The sequence below is a fragment of the Halichoerus grypus genome, chromosome 1 (assembly GCF_964656455.1).
Source record: "Halichoerus grypus chromosome 1, mHalGry1.hap1.1, whole genome shotgun sequence".
NCBI classification, from domain to species: Eukaryota; Metazoa; Chordata; class Mammalia; order Carnivora; family Phocidae; genus Halichoerus; species Halichoerus grypus.
In genome coordinates, this window is record NC_135712.1 from 159893010 (window position 1) to 159912434 (window position 19425).

General features: G+C 51.3%; 1 protein-coding gene and 1 long non-coding RNA gene across 3 annotated transcripts in view; both read right to left on the reverse strand.

Annotated features, from left to right (window-relative positions):
- MGLL (monoglyceride lipase) overlaps positions 1–19425 on the reverse strand; it is a 114274-nt gene that overhangs the window by 53179 nt on the left and 41670 nt on the right. The window lies entirely within an intron of this gene.
- LOC118526963 (uncharacterized) lies at positions 13523–17006 on the reverse strand. The gene is made up of 2 exons (XR_013448674.1): positions 16322–17006; positions 13523–15834 (listed from the first exon to the last, which is right to left on the reverse strand). It is a non-coding gene; the product is annotated as an uncharacterized LOC118526963 (long non-coding RNA).

Consider the following 19425-nt stretch of genomic DNA (forward strand, 5'->3'; position numbering starts at 1 on the left):
AAAATCTTTAAAAAAAAAAAAAAAAAAAATAAATAAATAAATAAATAAATAAATAAAAACTCTACCATTGCATTACAGAATAAACACCAGGTTCTTCTGGGAAGACTATAAAAGGAATTGCTGCAAAGATGGGAGACACAACATGCACAGAGTAAGTACAAAAGAAACCCAAAGAGAAGAAAAGAAGAAGACAAGAGGTAACAGAACAGTGGAGAAGCACAGAGCACTCTCACCCTGCAGCGCCAGGAGCCTGCCTGCCCCACAGCTGCCCCTGCTGTCTGGACAGGCGAGGGGTCTGGACCCATGAGGGCTGCAGCTGTTGGTTGCCGATGATGTGGACGGCAATGTACGCGTTTTCTGGCGGTTATGAGAACCCAGCGATGTTCTCAGGGGCTCAGGGATCAGGCGTGAGGCTACTGGCCCCCACACAAAATGGCCCAGGCGGGCACAGCTCTGCTCGCACAGTCACAGCTCACTGACTGCCCCCCCGTTGCCGAGAACAGAACACAGGTCAGCCGCTGAGCCAAGTGCGTCTCCAGCACCAGACATTCCTGGGCCTGAGTTTTGGCTCTCCTTGGGGAGTGGTGCACAAATGCCCTCTGACCTTCACCGTCCTCGTTGCAGACGGTGACCCTAATAAGAACAGCATGTAGTCCTGGGGTGGGGGGAGGGATGGAACGGTTCCTTCTGCGAACAACGTGAGGCCCACAAGCCACCCGATGACTTCATCAAGGTCACATGCTCCAAGGTGGCAAAAAACCTGGTCCAGGGGGACATGCAGGGCATGCGGGCATGACCCCCAGCCAGCAGGGCTCCAACCCCCTTTGCTTGGTGATGGCTCTCCATCTCCACCCCTGCCCCTGACTTGGCATGCCAATGTGGACCGGCCTGGACTAGCCTAAGCCGCTGGGACTGCACCCCTGAGCTTCTCAGTTGTTTTCCCTGTTTCTGGAGGCCCTGCCTCCCCTGTGTGGTGTTCTGTTTTGGTCACTTCTGGTGGGTGGCTGGTTCAGCACGTGGGGGTGGACTCCATGCCCCAGAGAGGAGGCCACACTCTCCCTCCTCCCCAAGCCCTGGTTTCACTCTGCGTCTCTGAGCTTCCTTCTCCCGCTGGTGCTTCCTTGTGTGAACTCAGGCCTGCATGAGGCGCCCACCGCTGACCCCAAACCCTGGGACCTGCCAGGCTCGGCCGCCCACATGCCCACCAGGGTCATGGCAAGTTCCTCCGGTGTCCTTGCAAGGAGACGCCTAGATAAAATGAGAAAGTCTCTCCCTTCTAGGGAATCAGTGCGGCTATTTCCCTCACAACCGTAAAAGGCAAAATCAGGAAGAAAAAATATATAAAAAGCTCCATTCCGATACGTTCTGAGACTGTAAGAAATGCTTCACTTCTGTTCCAGGTTCCTCGACTGTAAGATGACAAATCCGAAGCCTCTTGCTGAGGGCTATCGGGAGACGCAGAAACATCGCATTTCCACTCAGGGCCTCCCACACATTCTATACTCGAACTGGATTAATTCTCACAGAGGCAGCACTATGGGTCTCCATTTTACCAAGCTGGAAACCGAGGCACAGAGCGCTGACGTGACCGGCAGAATCCATAGCTGGCCAGCTCTGCTCTGAGCCCCTGAGACTGCTCGTCCTCAAGGTCAGGGTCCCAGGCTAAGGCCTGAGCTCCCCTCCCCAGCAGACCTCACACCCTCCCCCCAACTCAGCAGCTGACAACCATGGGGATGGAGTGGGGAATGTCAGAATGAAAGGGGTTTTGGGGGAAGGCATCTTGTAAGATGTATTTTTAACTGTGTGTCCTCTGGTTCGCAAACCCCTTAGACGGTAACATTCTCGACTCTGTGCATTCTGTTTAACAAATTCACCTTGAACCCAAGTGAGAAGATTGTCTAGGAGGAACGCAACATTTGACAAGATGCTGGGGTGTTTTGTGTGTTTTTGTAAGTGTTTTCTGGCATCCTCAGGCTTCTGGGCAATGACACCTGGGTTTGGGTGGTCACCAAGCGGTGGCATCCAGGAGGGACCGTGCTAAGATGGGCCCCTCAGACACGGGGGCTGTTCTTTTGGCCTACACAGCCCCATCTGCATGGGGGAGGTCCCATAAGTTGCTCAATGCTAAGAAGAAAAGCAGAAGATAAAACCTTAATTCAAACAATTTCACTTCTCATGAGCCATTGTGACCTGGAAACACGGGAAAAACCAAAGTTAAAACTATGTGCACATTAGCTATACTCTGTTCTTTAAATGAGTTGGTTAAAAAAAAAAATAGAAAGGTTCAAATATTTGCTCACAGGTTCCTAAAGGATAAGACTGCCCCCCAAACCAGCCCACCTTCCTATGTCTCATCCCCCTACCCACCAGCCACCACAGTGGTCTCAGCTAAGGTCATGATCTCAGGGTTGTGAGATGGAGCCCCGTGTCCAGTTCCACACTCAGCAGGGATCTGAGATTCTCTCCCTCTCTGTCTCTGCCCCTTCCGCCCCTTCTCTCTCAAATAAATAAATCTTAAAAAATAAACACTTTCTATCACTACCGTTAATGGAAAACTAGAGTCACTTCCCACAAACAGAGAGTAACTGTCAGAGACTGCTATTTGCCTATCCAGTATCTATTCTCTCCTTCTTAGTAACTTAAACCCGATTTTATTCATTTTGGCAATGCACCTGACTAAAACACTCTATCTCCCAGTCTCCCTAGCAATTAGATGTGGCCATTGGACCAAGTTTTAGTCATTAGGATAGAAGAGGAAGTTGATAGATGGAACTTCCAGAAAAGCATCTTAATAAGAAGGTAGACATTATTTCTGATGTTTGAAATATACATGTGATGTGATGGCTGGAACTCTAGCAGCCATTTTGGACCAAGAGGGAAACTTGAAGCTGGATGCTCTAAGGGGAGCAGAGCAGATAGAAGAAAGCTGGTTTCTTGCTAACACAATGAAGCCATCATCTCAGGGTATGTTAAGCATGTCTTTTATTCTGCTATTTTGACATCTGGGGCTTGACCAACCCTGGGGAAACTGCCCCTCCTAGGGCTAGCCAATTCCTAGAGAATACCAAACAACTTGTTTTTGAGGTCCCCTTTCATATGCAAACTAACCAATCCGGAGCCCACTCCCTGCCACCGCCTCCAGTCTCCTCTATCAGGCTCTCCCACTCCAGGCCAATATCCCCCTGCCCTAATCACTCCAGGGTCCTGTATCAGACAACTAGGGACCACTCCTATGCCCCAGAGTCAGGAGATTACTCAAACTAGCCAATCCTAAACCCACTTTACCCTGCCCCACCCCACCTTCCCATGGAAACCACAATAAAGGTTCCCTCCGCTCCCTCCACCTCCTGACCCATGCTGCTGCTCCCCCATGTGGCCCTGCCTGGTGTGCAGTATCCCCTCCTCTGGGAACTGTGAGTGACAAACTGTCGTTTCAATGGTGGTGACCTCCTGACCTGTTGACCTCACCACACCTGAGTAATAATAAAACCTACACTTAAAACATCGGCTCAGAATATTTCCAGACTTCTTTTCAGTGACAGGGAAAGTAACTTTTTCTTGCTTAACCCACCGCCATGACTAATCTCTGTTCTGGCAGCCAAACTTAATTCCTAACTCATATAGAAATCATAACATAAATATATATGACTTAAATCAAACAGAGATTGCCTGTGTACTATTTAAAATCACCTTGAATTCCACCCCTGATGGTTTAGGCCTAGGTCAATGGCAGGACGGGGTCCTAGGTCTTTTCTAGGGAGATGTCCCTCATCCCTGCTCTTTACCACAGGTTATGGTGCATCCTCTCACCAGGTGAGAAGTACAATGTCCCCAACCTGTGGATGTTGGGCTTGACCATATGACTTGCTCTGGGCAGAACTGATGATGGGACAGTCTGAGCCTAGACTTTAAAAAGCATCACATGATTCTACCATTCTCTTGTGTCCCTGACATCCCGGGCCGAAGGAAGATGAGAGACAGGTGGAGAGAACTGGCAATCAGCTGACCTATGAGAAAGACAAAGTTGCCTTAAGCTAATCAGCTTTGGGAGGTGTTGTTACACGGTATCACTGTGGTGATTGCTGACTGATTCGGTCAGGAAAAGCAGCCATCTACAAATACTGATTGATCACTTCTCGGCCTTTTGGCTAAGATCATGTGCACAGATACTGATTGATTTCTTATTGTTAGAAACTGCCTTAGGCATGTCCCAGTGCCTATATATAATATATATAAAATATATTAACACATAACACACAACACACACACGTACACACCATCAGCGACATGGTTCCTGGCCTCAAGGATTTTATCTTAGCTTTGGAATCCCTCTCCACTTTTAAAGACCACTGAGATTAGCCTGATGCCCGGTCGCAAGCTCCAGCAGGATTTTATGATCATTCCCCAGATGAATCGATTCTATCAGAGAAAGAAACTCTTTATTGAACTTCCCGAAAGATAAAGCCCCCGAGGAGCCTTGCAGATAGCTGAAGAAGCTGCAAGGGTGTCGCAAAGCTGGGGGTGGGGGTCCTGCTAATCAGAGAGTACCCCCTGATGCCCATCAGGGTAGGTCTGAACCCAAGCTCACCCCGACTGGGCTGCATCAGCCACGCAGTGCTGACACCTTGTGAATGGACAGACAGCCGGCTTCCTGCATCTCTGATGTAGGAGAGGAATGTACACTTGCTCGTACTTGGTCAATGCCTCCCATAGGTGCAGGTGCTTGGTATGTGTTACCCTGTCAAATCTGTATGGCAGATATGTGGGTCTTTTATTTATTTTACAGACGAGGACACTGAGGCTCCCTGGGCCCTACACGTGCTGTTCCTTGTCTCCTCTGTTGCATCTGCCACTCCCCTTCCTCTCCCTGCGTCCCGTCTCCGGACTGCTCCTCTCATGAGCCAGACACTCTCCTACCTCAGGAACTTTGTACCGGCTATTCCTTCTTCCCCTCGAATACCCATTGCTCCTCTTCCCCTCTCTCAGGTCTTTGTTCAATTGCCACTTTCCCAGTGGGACCAGCTTATTTCGAACGGCACCCAGCCCCCAGTGCACTGCCCTGCTCGACCCCTCTTTTCATTTTTCTCCCTGACACTTACCTCCAAGTCATAGACTCTCAAGTCATTCGTTTCTGCTTAGGGTCTAACAAGGGCAGGGATTTTTGTCTGTCTTGTTCACAGCTGTATTTCCCATGCTTAAGACCAAGCCTGGCCAGGGCAAGTGCTCTACAAATTATAGAGTGAACAAATAATCCGCTAGTGAGCCTTGGGGATGTGAAAGACATTGCAAATTGTCAATAGCAAGAAGTCTTCCGAGCAAACTGAACCCCCACAGTCTGCCTGGCCGCCTTGCACAATTAAACCTACAGCCACACTTCTCCCTTCCGGAGCATTCCATTGTTAGCTCTGAAAGACAAAGTGTCAGTCTCTTTTCTTAACAATTCTGCTGCATGGAGGGAGGAGAATGGGGGAAGTGGCAATTTTCTTTTCTCTCCTGCTTTTTAAAAAAGGCCTTAAGAATCAGATAAATTTTATGGGAAAACCAGGGAAAATATCATGTCAATGACAAGCTATTACTAGAGGGAAATGTCATCCTTGAAGATGTGAGTGTAAAAGTCACTCCTTGCAGGTGAGGACGATTTGGGAGGCCCTGGGCAGCGATTTCAAACAGCTCCCGTTGTTACAAAGCAGCGCCCCTATTCTGTGGCTGCAGCAGCTGTAACACACAGGCCAGGCAGGTCTCAACACTGTCTTTAGGCCACCATCTCTAACCTCTCCAGGCCCGTCCTCACCCCTCGTGACCGCTGGACCACACACGCACCTGTGACAAAACCCAGCACTGTGCCTGACACGCAGCAGGTGTTCAGTGAAGCTCTGGGTAACGTGCCCGTGGGATGTCTGTGCCCACCTGTGGTCACTTGGACATCTGGACCATGGGCGTGTTCCCACAACTATCTCACCTTTGCTCAGAGAGGCTTTTTTAGTTCAAATAGATGGTGCCATTTTATTGAGATGTCTCGAGCGTAGGGAGCCTGATAACTTTAGGGGCTCTTGGTGGGTGGGTTAGCTGGGAGGAAGGGGGGCCTTCCCCACCTGCTGCCGAGCAGCCCGGAGCCCCGTTCCCTCCCTGCACCCAGGGGCCTTGGAATCTGTCCCTTTGGCCTTCAAATGAAGAGCTGCGGACGATTCCTCTCCTTTTTTGGTAAAAGAGAAAGTTTCCACTGAATAAACCCTCTAAGTGATTTTTCCAATCTGATGACATCTGTACAATAATGGGAAAAGAAATAATTATTATTATGGTGCCTAAATGATCCAGCACTTCTCCCCAACTCCAGGAAAGGAGACAGCTGGCCCCTGCGTCTCACGTTCCCAGTCTTTGCTGGCAGCCCTGCCCTGCAGGCCTGGTTTTGGGCACTGAAGAAAGGAAGCCAGTGACGTGGTAGAGAGTGCCACCTTCCAGACGAGAGCAGAGCGGAGGGAAGGGACAGAACGATGTTGATGACATGCAGAGCTTATGCTGGGTTCTTTGATTCAAGGTTTCTAGGGGAACTCTCTGGCTCATTACACAGATGGGAAAACTGAGGCTCAGAGAGGTCAATTGACCGCTCTCAGCCACACAACCAGAAACAGAGGGCCAGGCCCTGAGCCCAAGTCCCTCTGCCTCCATCCAGGGGAGTCCCATAACGGAACACCTGTGGCTGAGCTCAAGCTGAAACCAGGGAGCCAATCCCTGTGTGAGGCCCACAGGATGCACTCAGCGTGGCTGCCAGTGTAGGAGCTGAGGCACGGGGGCGAAAGCGCTGGGTTTCTACTCCTGGCTTCAGCCCTTGCCGCTGTGTCGGTCCCTTGGCTGGGCTCAGGTGCCACCTCTGGGAGTCTGAGCATCTCTGAGCAGAGCTTTGGCAGAAGGTGCGCACTGGGGAGCTGGCACCGCACCCCGACAGACTGCACGTCACAAGCTATTCCTAGAGCCGCTCTGTGCTTCTGTCAGATGGTGCAGACACCCCAGGGCCACCTGCAGGGGGCTGCACGACAAGCCAGGCTCCTCGGGGAGCACCAAGCTCCCCCTCTCCCCAGCACCAAGAGGGGGCCTCGCCGGTAGGACAGAGCCTGCTGCGTAGGCACCCCGCCCCAAAACAGTCTTCCAAAAGTGAAAATCCCAGCAAGGTGAAAGAGCACAGGGATTTGAATGGGCTTTGGCACTCACTGGATGTGTAGCCCTGGGCAAGTGACTCTGCATTTCTGAGCGTGCTTCCTCATCGGCTTGGGGTCCGCCTCGCCACATTGTTCCAAGGATTAACCGGGGTGGTGATCCATGGAAAAATTACTAGCACAGAGATGACAGATTTTCCCAGGTGGTAAAGTGTTATTTGGTTTTCTTTAAATAGGACCCATCCTCTGGTCCAAATTCATACACACACCTATACAATGCTCCATCTGAACTGGGGCAAACCCAGAGAAACCACTGTTTCTACCAAAATGCTTTGAAATGCAGCAGGCACCCACAGAGCAGCTATTGTATCCTGGCTCCCCAGAAGGACGCAGCCGTCTGCAAGCCTCCGGTGGTGTTCTCCGAGCACTTCCTGGGCCGAGCGGGGGACGCTCGGTGAGGGAGGGAGCCATGGGGAGGCCAATGGCCAGACTGCCCTGCTTTCTAGAGCTCCGCAGGCGGACCAGCTTCTTCCCTGGGGCTGTGTCTTCTTAGAGCCTCTGCACGGGGGTCGCTGGCTTGGTTCAGGGCCGGGGTGAGATGCTATGAGTCAGGGGGCGCCCCTTCTCCAGCAGGCAGTGCCACCTGCTGCCCAGGCCCTGCTTCCAGGTTTGGGGTAGAAGCCCGTGGAGCTGCACGGGAAGCAACGGTCTGCACGCATGGCTCTGTGGACTGGCCGGGAGCACCGAGTGCACAGTCAGCCTCCCTCCCTGGCACTTTCCACTGGGTCCATGGATTGTATCAGTCCCTCAGCTACAATAGCCCGGGACGGAGGTGCAGTTGGTCTCACTGTTTGCAGGTGAGGAAACCGAGGCCCAGAGAGGCCCACACACAGCCGGTCTGCGGCCGAGCCGGGCTTGGCTCCAGAGCTCAAGGCAGGGCCACTCAGGCCACCTTGGGTCTCTCATGTCCTACCCGCTCACTTCACAAGGCTGGCCTTCTGGGGGCCCAGCTCTCCAGGCTCAGGGCTGCCCCATCTTCACACACAGGGCTCCTCATTCTCAAATGTCCAGACAAGCATCGGACGTGCATGGCACCCAAGGCTGCTTGCCAAGGAGATCCCAATGCGCCTCAGCATCACAGGCAAGGTTGGGGTCCCTGGGTTGGCTTTCATTTTTTTTCTTTTACCACTAATAGGAGAGAACTCAAGGCACCGAGAGCGAAGATTCATGGAGCTGTGAGCTGGAATCCTGCCCCTGGCCCTCCTGCTCCCGGCTTGGCCCATCGTCCATAAGCAAAGACAGAGACCACTCCACCAGCCTTGGAAGCAACTTGTGGAAATGACATTCAGCAAAAACTATGAAAACCCTCAAGAAGGGTGTTGGAACAGTGCAGCTAGTTACGTATTTTTTCCAAGTTGGTAACATGCCTACTTAAAAACTGCCCCCAGAGGCTGATGAAGCCCCTCGCCTGCTGTCACGAGGCCCGCTTCCACCCCTCGCTCCCTTGCCTGTGTTCTCCCGGCCTGCCCTGCCAGTTGGCAGCACGGCAGACGGTTATTTTTAGTTCTCGGTGGGCCAGCCGCTTCCTGGTCATGTGCCGTTTGAGCTCCCACTTCAGGAAGGCGCACAAGCCAGAGATGCCCCCTCCCCCAGGCAGCCCCTGCGGTCCCCTGAGGCCTCCGGTGTGGGCCCGACAGAGGCACTGGGCCTCTCCCAGGGACGCGTTCAAACGCAGCCAGCCCTGGCCCTACCTGTTTCCAAATTTCTGTGAGTAGTTCCTTTTTCTGGTCCATCTGCAGCCAGAGTTATTTTGAATGTTCATTTACAAAAGGGCAGTGGTGGCCATTTCCAAGCCTGGGAGATGCACAAGGACCCGTTCCTGGGAAGGTGGAGTCCAGGCCCAAGCCTGCCATTTGCTGCCAGGACCTTGACCCCACACCTGCCCCCATCCCCGTCCCCCTGGAAGAGAAGAAGGGCCTTCCTTGCAGGTTCGCTGCAGCTTGCTGCTTTGTCAGTGACCAATAAGTGACTGTCATTATGATCATTATTTCAGCCTCGGTTAGGAGCATGCTGTAAGAATGGGACTCGCTTGCTAACCTGCTCCCTGGGTCAGGTCCTGCTCTAAGTGCTTTTCAGACGGTAACACAGGGGCTCTGTAGCCAGGACCCATATCACTAGTTCCACCTTGAAGGTAAGGAACTGGAGGTCCCTGGGGGTCCGGTCCTTGGCCATGCCCTGCACCTGGTGAGTGCCGGAGCTGGGATTTGAACCCAGGTGGTCACTCCAGGGTCACCCTGGGCAGCCATGTTAGGCCACTCCCCTCCACATGGCCTTGGTCTCACCGTGTGCTTCAAGAGGCCGCATGCCCCCCCTACTGATTAGGGACCTGTGTGTGTTTCACCCGACTGGAATGTCTATAGGAAAATACTCAGTATTTGCAGATGGGATTATTTTTATAATCCAAGGTAATTGTTACCTAAGCCGGGGGCAGACTGTTTAAATTTAGAAGGTGTCTGGTGCGTGGCAGGGGGAGCTGGCCCCACCCCGAGGAGCCTGCTGCAGGGCACGTGCTGATGCGCCCTCGGCGCTCTGCTAGGCGTGCCCACATGCAGACCGAGCCAGGGGACAGGTGTGCCAGGGAAGAACAGGCTCTAGAAGGCATGTCATCTCCAAACAGGCTTTTAAGGCACCAGTGGGGGCATCTGCTGGAGCACTGACTAAAGGTATTATAAAATGACTGCTAAAGGCATCAGTCCTCCTGACAGCCTGAAGCTACGCCGGACACTAAAAAAGCCTGGCCAGCATCCAGTTGTCACGGGCTCTGCAAGCTCAAGGCCAGCTCTGACTCAGCTGCAATGGGAACCTTCAGGATGCGCCCAAGGCCTCCAGGCACACCCAGGAGTGTGCCCTCTGCTTCCTGAGGGGCCTGCTGTGGCCAAGGCTGCCTGGGGTGTGGAATCTGCCTCGATCCAGGTGGGGACCTCCGCTATCCAAGCACAGGGCCCTCCTGGACAAGTCCTGCTGCAGACCGGGTGCAGACCCTGAGGGGTGTTGATCTCCTCCTCTGCTCGACGCTCTGCCACCATGACCCTACCTTCCACCGGGTCTCTTCAAGTTTCATTCCTTCCCGCTTCCACACTTCTATCCCTCCGATTGCTCCCCCATCCTGTAATCTCCCAGAGATGGAACCCTACTCCACGGGGGTAGGATGCTGTCCTCAGGGACCTGCTAAGCTCATTTATTTCACAAAACCATTACACCTCACTCCAGTAAGTGACCAGAATCTCAGCTGTGCTAGGGAAACAGGACGAAAGAAAAGACAAGGTTCCAATGCTGGGGGAAATGCTGGAGGAACTAAGAGTCTAGCAGGGGAGGCAAATATATGAACAAATACCTAAAAATACCCAGTGGGAGAAGAGCTATCCTCAAGTGAGGGAAAGATGGCACGGGAGCGCCGAGGGCAAAGAAGGGAAGGAAAGCTGCAGGGAGACGTGAGCCGGGGCGGCAAGCTGGGCTCGGTGGGGACGGGCAGGTCAGCAACGGCCATGGGAGGTGGCCAGGTCCCCGGAGAAGCTGCAACCCAGGTGTGGACATGGCTGTTGGCCAGTGTCCGCACAAAGCTGTATGTTACCGGGGCCTTGAAATACCTTTGGCCACTGTGGGCAACACTGAGCTGCTCGAAGATGGTGATAGAAGTCCAGCAGCTAATCCATTTGACTGCAGCTAACCCCTGCCTTGGAGCCCTGGTCCCGGCCATCGGTGAGGTTCTTGGCAGCAGCATATTGCCCTCCTCTTGTGTGGCTGGACCGTCATCCCCCAAATCCTGCCCACACCCTGTCACCTGGTTCCCAGGCTTTGGCCCCTGAGCTCAATGGTGGCTTCTCAGCCATGAACACCCTGGACAATGGAGGGAGTCCAGGGTGCCCTTCCTACCACATGCCTGGTGTTCTGCTTCCCCAGAACTCAGTATTCCCATCTGTAAATTGGGAGGACATGCCTATGACTCGTGGTGCCAGCCTGTGACAGGGAAGCTCGCTCCCATGTGCTGCCCCTGCCTCTGCACCTTTGCCCGGGTGCCTGTTCTCCCGCCCCACCCCTGCCAGGGGCGTCCCGACGCAGCGCAAGCCTCGGCCTGCGTGGGGCCTCTTCTGCAAGGACTGCCGATGTCCTGCCCCTTCTCCTGCAGTCTCCCTCCCTCCCGGTATCTCAAGTGCCACCTGCCTCTCTTGGAGTTGGCAGGGTCCTGTGGCCCTACCCTGATGACCTGCGCCTCAAGCAAGGGCAGGGTCCGTCTGAGTTCTGGGTGTCCCATCCCCGAACAGGGCCTCCTGGGCAGCGCCCATGCCTGTTTGCTGAGGTGACCCTCACCTGGGCCAGCTGTCCTCCCTTCTCTGTCTTGATGTGGGAACCCCGCTCTGATGTGATAAGGGAGGAACTCGGGGAGAACACACTCTCCTTCGAGAACGTCCACACAGCAGACTCCCTAGGCTCTGTAAAGCCTAAGGAAGAAGAGCAGGTGTGGCGCATTTGCGGGAGAGGGGCCAAGAACAGGGGCTCTGGGACTGCGGGCCTCTGTTACCTGGAGAACGGGCCTCCGGACGCCTGGGCTGTAGGTCTGCCGTGCAGAATAAGTGAGATGAAATGCCCGGGACAGTCTCGGCCCACAGTTAGCATCCACATGGTAACTAACAGCTGGCCCTGTGTTGCGGGGAACAGGGCGGGTGGCGCTTGGGCTGCTCACAAGCTCTCCTCACCTATGATAACTATACCTACCTCCAGGCGGTCAGGAGGGTCACACAGGCAGTGTTCCAAAAACTTTTTGTGTGGACAGTCAGGGGTACAATAACTATGAATAAATATTAATATTAAATAATTAATAAATATTAAATATTAATATTGAATAATAAATATTGTCTCATCCTGTGATGACTTCTAAATACCCCATGAGACAAGTCATGTGACATGACATCCACTTTTCAAATCAGAAAACGACACTCGGTAGTGAGAAGCTGCAATCAGTGCCAAACTCCAGTTTTTCTACGACTATTAAATAGTCACCCCACCACAGCCATCTATGGAGTCCTTAAGGTGAGCCAGGCACTCTCCATGGATGATCTCACTTAATCCTCCCACTCCCGATGCTAGGGGATAGGTAGAGACTTTGAGTCTTCTCTGCTGTAGATGAGAAAACAGAGATTCAGAGAGGTTAAGTAACTTGCCCAGGGTCACATTAGCAAGTAAGTGGTTGAATGGACTCGAACCTGGGTCTTTCAGACACCGGGGTCTACATTTTTGTTCTACTTCCAAATATAACCTATGTATACACTCTAATTATGTACATCTTTTCTCAGTTCCTGAACCACGACAAAGAGCGTCCGTGGTGCTGAGAAGAATTTCCTTCCCTAGAATTATTCAGTCTTTTTTTTAAGCACAGCATCACATATAAGTAATTTCACTTTTTTTTCTCCTCCAAGTGACTCATTTGAACACTTCAGAAACTGTGCCTTCCAGAGACACAGAATGATGTCTGTTTTCTCCTTACCAGAAAACCTTAAATATTTCCATCTCTGGGGCCATGTGAATAATTTTGAAATGAATGAACACTCCCTTGGGGTAAATTCCTTTTGAAAGATAACCAGATGGCAAATTATCAGGCCAACTCCAGCACTGAGATGAGAAAGGTGGCACTGACTTTCCAGAAGCATCCATTTGGCATTTCAAACTCCTGATTCAGGATTCAGACTACCAACTCGCCTGTAGGCCTCAAAAGGGCAACTGGGTTTTGTTGCTTCCACAAAGCAGAGTAAACAATGTGCCTGATTCACACTGATTCACATGGGAATAAGTCATTGCTCCCTGCAAATCTTCCCCAGCAATCACTTTCTACATTTCTGACAAAATGAAATCAGGGGCCTGGGTGGCTCAGTAGGTTAAGCGTTTGCCTTCAGCTCAGGTTGTGATCTTGGGGTCCTAGGATTGAGGCCCACATCGGGTTCCTTGCTCAACAGGTAGTCTGCTTCTCCCTTTAGCTCTGCCCCTCAACCCTCTCTCTCTCATATAAATAAAGTCTTTAAAAAAAAAAAGAAAAGAAAATATTATATTTCCAATTTTAACTATATCTGCACTGTAGTTTAAAGGAAATTCTACATAAGAAATAAATGCGGTGAACCTGGCCCCCTTTCTTCTCGCAATCTGCCTGCTTGAATCAGAACATCTGGGGGTAGGGCCCAGCCATCTGCGTTTCCACAAGCCTTCTGGGGACACCACTGTCCACTGGAGTTTCAGAACCCTGCTTCCTCTCATTCTATCCCACAACCACAATATAACCTTATTATTATTATCATGGCATTTTATAGATGAGCAAACTGAGGCCACGGAAGTTTGTGTTTTATTCTAGAAAGAAGCAAGTGACCAAATAAACTCATGTCAGATATTTCTATCCAAGATGGAAGGTTTGGGTGTGTTTACCTGTGAATGAAGGAGGAAGAGGAGGGGGAGAAGGAGGAAGGGAACTGCAAAGCCCTCTCAGGATACGGAGGGCGCCCGGCCCACCCTCCTACACCTGCCACCCCAGTGGTGAGTTCACGGTGGTCTGTCCTGGGAGCTGGGCCCCCTGAGCTCCTCAAGTATCAAAGCACAACTCACTCCATTATTCTCACTTGCATATTTACTAAAGGCAAGAAAAGTTGACACATTTTTCAAACATTTCAAACAAAAATCTATTACTATAACTGATGGCAATCAATTTTGAGAATAGGTCCAGCAAGGGACCTTGACTTAAACTGTCTCCTTGTATGGAAAATACACATATCTTTTCGCCCCGAATTTCCTAAACACCCTTCATGGGACCGGGAAGAGTCCCCTCACGAACAGAATAGGGCCTAACTGCCGCCCACAAACCTTCCCTCAGAACTTCCTCTTCTCACACACCCCAGCTGAGTTAGAAAAAATAAAACAAACCAACCCCCTTTAACACTTTCCCTCAAATATTTGCAGATAATTAATTCACTGTTAATCAGTTGAGAATGGTTCTTTGATACTTTGTAAATAGAAACAGAGTGGCTCTGGCCTCAGCAAATGTATTCTTTCAGCGGCCGTGTCCAGAGTCAGGAGGCTGCTCCCCGGGGAGGGCCCCCTTGCAGCAGATGCCCGCCAAGATGCCCACATTCCAGATGGGACCCTGGTCAGTCTCCCAGGCCTTCCACCTGCAGCGGTGCCTGCCAGTGGGACAGGGGAGCCCGCCCCAGCGCCTTGCCCCCTCTCTCCTGGTCACACCAGCCACTCAGCTTGCGTGGAAGGCAGAGGGGTTTCCAGTGAGTCACCGCGAGCAGCTGGTGACCGAGGGACGGCATAAGCACGAGCCCCGGTTTTCTCTGCACTATATTTAGAATGGCACAGAAAATCCCATCCTCTGGTGTTTCCACCTGTTCAGACATCCCAGAAGCTCCTTCACTTCTGTCTGCCCACACCTCTCCCTCGCTGGGCCCTGTCCTGGGTCCAGTCTCCTGATGGCTCCCCAGTCTCCTGGTGGCCCTCCCTGCTTTCAACAGCCAGCCTGTCACTCCCTGTGTCAACTCTCTCATGATCCAAGTATCCAAAGGGACTCACACAGAGCCCTGAGCTTCACAGGCTAGGAGGTGGCTCCCCCATTTCCCGCCCCCTGGTACCTGCTGCTAAACTTCAGGGTCCAGTGAGTCCTTGGGCTAGGATGTCTCCCTGAACACGACATAAGCCTGTCAGATTGTGCATCACCTTTTGCCCGTATGGTCTCCTCTGCCTGGAACTGCGGTTCTTAACCTTGGCTGCACATGAGAACCACCTGGGGTGATTTCAAAAGTCTCCATACCCCAGACACATCAAAGACCTAAGAAATCCAAGTCTCTCTGGAGAGAGGGCCCAGGCATCCGTATTTTTCAAGACTCCCCAAGGATTTCAATGGGCAGTCGAGGTCAGAGCCACTGCTCAATGATGGGTGCCTTTCTCCACACCTTTTCTTCTGGCAGGCTCCTACTCATCCGACAAGACCCAGCCACCCTGCCAGTGCTCTGGGCGTCAGGAAAGCCCGTGTACCTCTGAGGCCCCGCCCCCTCCTCGGCACACCTGAGTTACAGGGCTCCTCTGTTCCGGCCTCCATCCACATCGCTTTCAAGCTTCGCTGGACTGTTGTCCTAATCTTGGCCACCAGACTCCGAGTTCCAGTGGCCACTCTGCTGGGCCTCTCCATAGGGATGAGACCCAACAGTGCCCTGCAGATGTGGATACTCTTATGTGGATGTTCTGCTGTGGATGTTTAAAACATTTCTGGTCTGGTGGGTTTGGGATCACAAACTCCTTCTTCCATTCAGCCAACACTGATGATGCCTCCCCTCTGCTCAGTCCTGGGCCCCACACAGCAGACGAAAAGGTTGTGGGGGAGAGCAAGGGGCGGACACAATGACTCAGTAAGACAGTCTCCTCCAAAGGAAGGAGTTACCACTCAGGATACTGATTACTATAATGAAGCTGAGCACGTAATAGGGGCCGCTTAATTTTTCTGGGGAAGACAGGTCGCTCTACCATCAGCACGTCAGTTTCTGTGCCCGTGAATCTGTCCTCGCATGGCACTTGACCCAGGCCTACTGCACAACTGGGAACGTTATCCACTCCTTACCGATGCTGCTGATAATGACCTTTGCATCAAAACCTTATGAAAGAACAGAGGATGGATGAGATAGACAGGAGGTGCTGTTATATCCAGAAAACACAGACAGTAGAAATGGCTGGGAAATGCCCCTTTCCGTGACAGATCTGGGGGTGTGGCGTGGCAGAGGGGCAGATGCCTACCGGCAACAACCTTTCTCCGCTTCCTTCTTACTGACAGAAGCCTGTTTGGTTGGTAGCAGCAAATGCGCCAGGAACCAATGAGATTTCCCTGCCCTCCCTTGCAGCTAGGGGTGTGGCCGTGAGATGCAGTGCCGGCCAAGGAGGTGTAGTTGGAATATGCCAGGGAGCTTTCCCGGTATGAGCCCAGCCCCCTCCTCCGTGTTGCGCCCCACATCTCCCTCCTGCTGAGAACTTTGTGAGGCTACTCGGGTCTGGCTTCTGTTGCATGCAAACCGCCCCTCACTGGGATGAGTGCTTCAGTGCAATGAGAACGGGCTCCCTTGGCAACAGAGCTTCAGAATCCTCACCTTTAAAACAGGGTCATAATGTTCATCGTTAAGAGGGGGTAGAATGTACCAGAAGTGCCACTGAACCAATGGCAGGAATCATAGTTCTCATTTCTGGCGAGCTGTTCACGCCCATGCGGTCATCCTGTAAAATCCTAAAAAGGCAGAGTTCAGTGAGCTAACTGAGCACCCTCTGTGCTTGCCAGCCTATCGGGCACGCTGGGAAACACAGCCAGGCTGCTACAACCACAGCATCTCAAGATCACTGCCTAGACAATGAAATATTAACGTAGTTGGACAACGAGATTGAAGCTGAAATCAAGTTAGCGGCTGATTTATAGAAACTCTCATTTCTATAAATTGTGTTGTAGAAATCAGCAGCGGTAGCTCTGTTCACTTTGTAAGCATCTGCACATCTCTCTTCGCACCAGCCTTCCAGGCCTTTCCGGGCCAGACAGAGGACCAGGCTCGGGGCAGCGACAGGGGCCCCAGAATGCAGCAGCCCTGGCTCTCGGCCTTGCCTTAGCTGCTCCTGCTCAGAGCCTTGGAGCCCCCCATGTGGGTACCCAGCACAGCAGGCAGTCTGCATGGTGGCTGGAGGGGGCCTGGGAGAGGGCAGAGTGCGGGGGGAGACATTACCGTGCTCTGCTGGGCCCTCTCTGTGCGTATGTCACAGAGATCCTGGCTGTGTGACAGCCCTGCCTTGCCCATTTGGTGGATGAGAAAACAGAGGCTTGGAACAGTTCGGTACCATGTCTGGGATCTCAGGTCTGGAGTCGCAGCCCAGCGGGTGCTTGGACCCAGGTGTGTTTGGACCTGAGCCCACTTGCTGTCTGGCATGAAGGTTCTAGCAGCACACCTCTGACAGTGCCCAGGAGTGCAGGATGAAAATGTGCCTGAATACACCGGGGGGGGGGGGGGTGGTTGAGGCCACGCTGGCCCTGGAGACGCCACAAGCTGTAGAACAGTCTTTCTCAGCTCTACATTTTTAATAATCCTTTGTGTACCTCCAACTGGCCAAGTAAATACCCAGCATTCTCCCCCTCTCTGCTCTATTTAAATTGAAAATCTATGTAGGAAAGAACGAAGCCTGCATATGTCTCTGTATGTATTCATGCCTGGTATGGATACCAAATCATCCATATCTTGTCATCAAGAACCTGCAGTTCTGGGTTCGAATCCTTCCTTCTCCACATGTCTCAGCAAGAAGGAATAAAGCACAGATCACTAACCACCAGGATCCCCTTCTCCAGCCGGCACAAGACCCCGCAATGACGGCCCACTCACGCGGCTTCTCCTACTAAGTAAGCCACCGTCACTTTCATCTGTAGACGACCACCAAAGTCACACACACATTCAACCAGATTCATTTCTTGGGTAAAACACCTCCCTCTGGCACTAGTTCCAATGAGTTGCGGGAAGAAGCCAATAAATCAAGGAACTTAGAACAGGTGAACATCAACAACCACTTCTGAACTATCTTTAGAACGTCACAGAAAGCTATGCCTCCATCCTAGATGTTATTTTGGAAACATCAAAAGGTGGGCTGTTTCTTTTCTCTTTTTCCTCAAACAAGGAAGTCTTTTATTTATTACTTTTTTAAGATTTTATTTATTTATTTGAGAGAGAGAGAATGAAAGAGAGAGCACGAGAGGGGGGAAGGTCAGAGAGAGAAGCAGGGAGCCTGATGTTGGGACTCAATCCTGGGATTCCAGGATCATGACCTGAGCCGAAGGCAGTCGCCTAACCAACTGAGCCACCCAGGCGCCCAACAAGGAAGTCTTTTAAACTTGTTTTTCAAAGTCCTGCAGTCAGACAAAATAAATAGGGCACAACAGTTGTGGCCAAGGGGCACTCATAAGAAGGTAACAGACTCCAAGACTCATACCTCCTTGAGATTCTGGGTAAAGGTGTTTGGTGTTTGCAAAGTCTGATTATCCTTTTCTTCCAGCATGTCCCTAGGTTGTTCAGTTTGAAGAGGGAGGGGATGATTGCAACAAACATTAACAGAAACAAAGACAACAGGAAGAGAAGCATTTCCGTCTTGGGCCTTTACATGCTTTGCAAAGTGCCAAAGCTCATAATGACACAGTCCCCATAGTGAAAATCGGGATAGTCCTCAAATATTACATCTCAAACAGCCTCACAAATATTACAAGAACCATTTGCAAAGCACTAAAGAACATTACAACCATAATAAGAAGGAATTTAGTCAATATTCCCAGTTATGAAGATGTTTGCACGTATCTGGCTTAAAAAGGGCTCTTGGTAAATCCACATTTCCACTTCTTTATATACAAAATGCCCCAGCCCAGCAAGCTTCTCTTCCCCTGCTCCTCGCGTTCCCTCCCTTTCAGGGACTCCCAGGCCCTGTCACTGGTCCCCTCTCCCTCTTTTCAGCAATGCCACTTAATTATCTATTTTCAAATCACATAAAATAGCAGCCACATTGCTGGATCTGAGCCAGGACAATAGATTTCTACATGGAAGCTGTGGAGAAATCACCACATTCAGTCACAGGGAACACTTCATTCTTAAAGACTGTTAGGCAAGGGAAGATCTAAATTGGGAGCCTTCCGAACCATGAAGAATGTCACAAAAATGATGAAGGGATGACATACGGGCTTAGGCAATAAACATTGCATTTTGACAGTTATTGTGGATTTTGTTAAAGGACAAAGAATCGGCCCGGGGACGTGTGTGTGTGTGTGCGTGTGTTGTTTGGGGTTTTCTTGTGACCGATATGGACTTTGAGATTTTTCCTATTCTCCTGGTTTGAAATGCTTTGTAAGTGTCTTGTGGTGAAAGGGGTTGAACTGTATTTGCACTGATTACTCCACATCCATCTGAAGTCCCTTGGGAGAAAACTGGGGCCTGTTTTGTGCAGAAAGCGGTTTATAAATGCAAGAGAGGATTCCTTGGCCTGGGGCAACTTCTTGTATAAACAGATTCTGGCTTTGGTTTTTTTTCAGTAGAGATTTCTAATCAGCCTACATTCAATCCCAGACTCAACAGAAACTGCTGGTCAGACATATTTTTTTGTTTACATAACTACATATTATTTTTTTTACTCAGAAACATCCCATGGAGAATGTCTTTTCCCAGTGTCACTGCAGGAATCACAG